This window comes from Microtus ochrogaster, chromosome 5 (genome assembly GCF_000317375.1).
Source record: "Microtus ochrogaster isolate Prairie Vole_2 chromosome 5, MicOch1.0, whole genome shotgun sequence".
Taxonomy (NCBI): domain Eukaryota; kingdom Metazoa; phylum Chordata; class Mammalia; order Rodentia; family Cricetidae; genus Microtus; species Microtus ochrogaster.
Window position 1 is genome coordinate 33,010,309 of NC_022012.1, and position 6,014 is coordinate 33,016,322.

The following is a 6,014-nucleotide window of genomic DNA, read 5'->3' on the forward strand; positions in this document are numbered from 1 at the left end:
TCTCTTTCTTGGTTGGGTCTTTGTGTGGTTTTGGTATCAGGGTAACTGTAGCTTCATAAAAGGAATTTGGCTGTGTTTTAATTTTCTATAAAACTATTCTGTAACCTAGGTAATTAACAGAATCTTCTCTTTGAATCTTTTCAGGAGCAATTTGTAATCCCCATTTAGGCAAGACTTTCTTTACTTCTTCAAACATCCTGTCTAAAGTATCTGTATTTGAATCAGATACCAAAATGTCATCCATGTAATGGAAGGTTATAGACGTAGGAAAATGCTTACATTATTTACAATGTCTGGCTGACAAGTATTGGCACAAGGTGGGACTATTGAGCATTCCCTGTGAGAGGATGGTCTAGTGATATTTCCTAGTAGGATGAGAGGTATTATAAGTAGGCACTGTAATGGTAAACATTTCTCTATCCTTTTCTTGTAAAGGTATAATGAAGAAACAGAAAAGGCAGAAAAATTTCAGATTGTAGAGGGCCCATAGTTTTAATACTTTTCTGATAGCCCTTAGATCTGTCACCATTTTCCATTTTCCATATTTCTTTTTAATGACAAATACAGGAGAATTCCAAAGGCTGGTTGATTCTTCAATATGACAAGCAACTAGTTGCTCTTGTACCAGCTTTTCTAAAGTCTGCAACTTTTCTTACACTAGAGGCTACTGGTTAACCCATATTGCTTTCTCAGTTAACCATTTTAGAGGTAAGGTAGGGCTGTTTGTACCTCTGAATGTTTATCAATTGCTTTGTGTTCTTGTACAGGCTGAATGGCTGATGTCCATCACCTATAATGTCTTCTAATATTTTCTCAGAAACATAAGTTTTGGGGATGCAGGAATGTTAGTCTGGATATTCCATTGCTGCAATAGGTCATAACACCACAAGTTCATTGCAATATTGACTATATATGGCCTCAAACTTCCTATTTTTCCTTCTTGCCCTATTCATTAAACCCATCTTGTGTTTTGGTTTTTTTTTTTTTAACCTGAGATAGGGTTCCAATTCCCAGGACTGAACACCTACCTCTTGAAGAGGCCAATTTGGATGCCAAGATTCTGGAGTAATGATATTTACATCTGCACCCATGCCTAATAAGCCTTCAATAAAAATTCCATTTATAAACACTCTTAGCTTTGGTCTTTAATTGTTTATAGAAATCTACCAGAATAGAAGTTTCCTCTGTTCTACTGGAGTTTTTGACTCATACTCCACATTTAACCCATCATTCAGGCAAGTAATGTTAACAGCAAGCATTGGAATTTTAATTTTCCTGGTGAGATTCATTCTCCACATTAACTGGGAATGACTTGACCACATTCAGTTTGAGCCCTCCAAGTGGTCTCCCAAGGTGTTTCCCGATGGTGTTGGGTTGCCTTCTTTATCATTGTTGACCTACACCCATTGATCCAGTGTCAGCTTCTGCCACACCTCCTACATATACCAGAAGGCTGAGTCTTCCTATTTCTGCCATTCCCAGAGGAAATATTATTCCTAAAAATCTATTGTCTATAATCCCTTCTCAAATGTCCCATTCTATCACAATTAAAACATTTGGTATTTTGATGTCTTCTCTTACTTACCATTAAAAACTGCTTTTCCAACCCAAGCTTCAGTACCATAGTCAAGTGTCTCAACATTCATTGTATGCAAGACCCATTTATCCATGGGTGCTGATCTGTTCTCTAAAGGCTCAAGGATCCTATTGCATTCTATGTTGGCATTCTCATAAGGCAAAGATTCAATTATTATATGTCTAGCTTCTGGGTAAGTTACCCCTATTTATACAGCCCTAGTTAGTTTTTGCAAAAAGTCACTAAAAGGTTCTCTCTGACCCTGTTAACATTAAGAGATAATTCAACTCTTTTTCTTAGTTCCTGAATCCTGTCCAAAGCCTTTAACGTTGCTGTGCTACATAGGAACAAGGTGTGGTCATCAAAAAGAGCTTGATCCTGAGGATCAAGGAAAGTCTTTCACCTAGAATTTGATCTAGGGAAATCTCAAGTCCTTTTGTTTTTTCTTATTGCCCTAACATTGTTGTTTCCTCTTTTAAAAAGCATCTCTAAGGTAATTGCAGTTAACCTTCTAGGATACCTGAGATTAACTGAGTCTAAACTTGAGGCACTGCTTTGCTACTAAAAGCCCAAATTTTGAACATTTCCCTCACAAATAATGAATGTAGTCCATACGCTACAATTGCTTGCTTAGTTTCCTTACAATCAGTCATATGTATAGACTCCTGTGAATATTCTTTGACAATATTAGCATACTTGGGGGCCAGATAATTTTTCTGATGTTATTACTTCAAAGGCAGGGAGAACTCTGGGGAAGCTATCCTAGAGATTTTTACGTACCAACAAGTTTAAATTTTGCCATTTTACCTTTTGATCCTGGTCATCAAATTTGATAATTTTCTCAATCTTTTCAAATCTGTTTACCACTGCCTTTTGTAATGCTTGTATCTTCTGTCCAGTGTTCTGCTCTAATGCCCACAATGAGGATTCCAAGGTATGAAGTCTGTTCAGTAGAGATAATCTCTCATCCTTGGCCATAATCTTTATAGCATGCATATCACCTTCCTGGAGAGATAATCTATCAGCCAATCTCTCATACCCCTTTGGCAGAGCCCGGTTAATACAATCAACAGCGTGAATTCTCTCAAATAATGTTTCAGAACCCACTGTCATTGGTTGGTTTCTATGTGCCAAATCAGCTGTATCCTTCTCTAGAGTGCTGAATTTTCCTTTAAATAAATTACTATCAGTCTGTACCATTTCTAAAAATACCTCATTGATTGAGTTTTGTTAGATAAATTGTATCTTCCTTAGGATTTCCAACCTCTTTTTTAAGGTTATGATAATGGTTGGTGATTTCCAGCTTATTGGAGCACTCACTGCACAAATTTAGTGAACCCTATTTACTTTGGAGCTGGCCCAAGAATGCTGACTGAATATTTAGCAGTTTATCCATACTTTATCTTGGTACAAAACTCACTTTTGCCAGTACGGTGTTCAGTCTGCTGTTGAAATAAAAAACCTAAGAACTATACCTCAGAAAATTTTCCCTTTGAGAGAAAGACACTAGTTAAAGCAATGGAACACTATTATGGAGGCAAAGAGTGACTGAAGCCCCTCTTCAGAGATGAAGAGGAGTGACATAATAGTTTTTTTTTTCTACTCAGAGACTGGAAGATTCAAACTTATCTTTGGAATTTAAAAGCAGCAATACAATTAAACTATAAGTGAGAAAAAGACTCATAGCTGACCCACTATAGAAACAATCTCTTGTCTTTTGATTAGAATGGATTTAAGAGAATTGTGATTTGATATATTGTGTGTTTATTGTTAATTTCCATAGAAATTATGATAGTGACTTTAGTTCACTATGAAGATGTTACTGCTCACAAAAATGTTAGAGCTTATCTGAGAAAAATTTGGCATGGAAAGTCCTTATATTTGATATGTTTAATAAGTCAAATTTGGATAGTGATGTAGCTAAAAACCATTAAAGACATCCTGGACCAATTTAAAAGGTTCATCCCATCTTAGTCATCCACAAGTCCTTTATTAGGAGATATTGTGTCATAGGAACAGGTATATTAAAAGCATAATCTTCCTTCTTATGATAATTTATTTGTTGGTGTAATCTCTTGGTAGAAAGTTGAACCAGAGGAACATAGCACCTAGAGATTCACTTTCCCTAATCCTTTATTTAAAGAGTCTGATAGTCAACAATGGGTAAGATCTCCCCTGACCCCAGACATTCAGAGACAGGACATACATGACAGAATGTAAGTGTAGATGATAAGTGAAAGATAAGTTTGGAAAGTGGAAGAAGATGCCTAATCCAATCACAGTCATATTGTAAGGACAAGGAAAATTTTAAGAAACTATACTTCATTAGGAGTTGGTTAAGGCACAGAATTCAAGTAACTTTGCAACATCAAGAGCTAGTTGAAAACAGAAAACTGCAAAAGTATAAACCACAAAATGTCCCAGCAGCTAGCCCCCTGTCAACACCCAGCTCTGTGCTCTAGAAAGAAGCAGGAGTAATTTCTCAGGAAGGGCAGGAGAGCATACACAGATGCAGAAGTAGCCGCTTACAGGAAAAGAGGTTATGCAGAAATAGTCCACCCCCTGTATCTAGTAAAATCAACCCCCATGGCCCTAAGTAAACCTGGCTTGTGGTTTTTGCCTTTATATGTCAATCCAAAATGAGGAACAAGAGCTCTCTTCACTTTGAGCTTTCTGCTGGCTGGACTAAATGCACACAGAAATAAAACTTGCTTTTGCATTCTGGACTTGACTGGATAATGGTGGTCTCTCATGGAGGTCTCAACATGGGTACAACAATAAGTCCTATAGAAGAAGCACAGGCTTTTTCAACTAACTTAAGAAGGGAAGAACACATGGGGCTCAACTGAAGTGGATTCTCTCCACCTTGACTGAAGATTCGAGAGTTTAAGCCTGCTCTTGCTCTTTCAAAGGAATTCTGACTTAAGGAATGGCTACAAACAAGATACCTGAACTAGGGTGTGGTTACTTGGTGTTTTGGATATTAAGGTGATGCATAGGGTGAACACACTCTACACTGGCCAAAGTTCAGAGAATTCAAGTCTATTCCTGCTCTATCACTTCTTCATTCACATTAGTGACATTAGGAGTTGAGGTGAGGCGTGCAGTAGATCTGTTGTCTACAACTGTTCTTCATAGTGAATCGTTAGTCATGTTCAAGACCTCTGGTCTTGGTACATCAACAATACTGAATGTATACCAAACCCCTCTCAAGTATCCTGCTCTTTCTCTGAGTCATGGAAATCCTACAGTTTTGGTTCCACAAGACAAGTTCATTCATGATTCCAGCAGGTCATAGATGGTGGGCCAATTCAATTTGTTGTGTATGGGTCTGGATGGTAGCTGAGTTGTTCACCCCAGGCCTCCATTATAACTGTCTCCCCTCAGTCAAGGGACAGAGCCAGCTCTCTTTCACCCATGCCATCTGGATTATTTTTCCCTTGCCTGTGGTGACTGTGGAGATGTATCTACCAGAGACAGTATCATCAGGGTCAGCTATGCCATGTGGGAGTTGGGTGGAGCAAACTCATTTGCTGAAGCAGCCAGTTAGGTACAGGGCCAGATTTCCCAAGGCCAGATAAGGGAGAGGGCAGTTCAAGTAGTCTCCTAATTTTCAAAATTCATTATTTTCAAGGTTCCCATTGATAACACAAGCCACAGACATCAAGGTAGATGCCAACTGATGATGTTCTACAGACACAGTTATGACCCTTTACTTAAATTCAGGGTTGGATGTTACCATGATGCTGGGTAACAGCACAGGCCATTAAGATAAACACAGCCCCCTGAGCAGCATGGCCCTAGGATCAACATGGCCTCAGGTGACAGTTCATTCCCCAGGCACCTGCATGGTCTTCAATGGTAACAGGAGCCATAGACATTATCACAGACCCTGGCTGTGGTAGACAAGACATGGTCCTTGAAACATAGTCACTATGAGTGGTTAATGAGAACCTAAAGCCTAGAAAAAAATCAAATAATGACACCATCCCAAACTAATATAATCTCTAGTTGCATACTTAGTACTGATCGTGCAAACAAATTTGTGTAACCTTCTTGCAGAACATGGAGATAATCACAGAAATCCATAGCTTGTGTAAATAGAGGGAACAACTGATATTGGGGTGGAGAGCAAAATTTAATCCATTTACAATAGAATCCCTCTACCTAAAGATCAGGAAATAGTTTGGAAAAGGAGGAAGGAATGTTCAAAGAGCCAGAAGACAAGAAAGTTTAAGTGAGATTGTGTATCATCTATGTATGACAGGGAAGTTGTATCATCAAATTTCAACAATATTTTTTTCAAAAAAAAGCACAAAATGATACTATTTGATATACCAATGTTGAAAGGGGAGTACTTAAAATTCCACTCTTAGATGAAGAGCTACAGGGAATAAATGATTGTTGAGATAGATAAAGTTTTTCAGTGGTTAAGCCC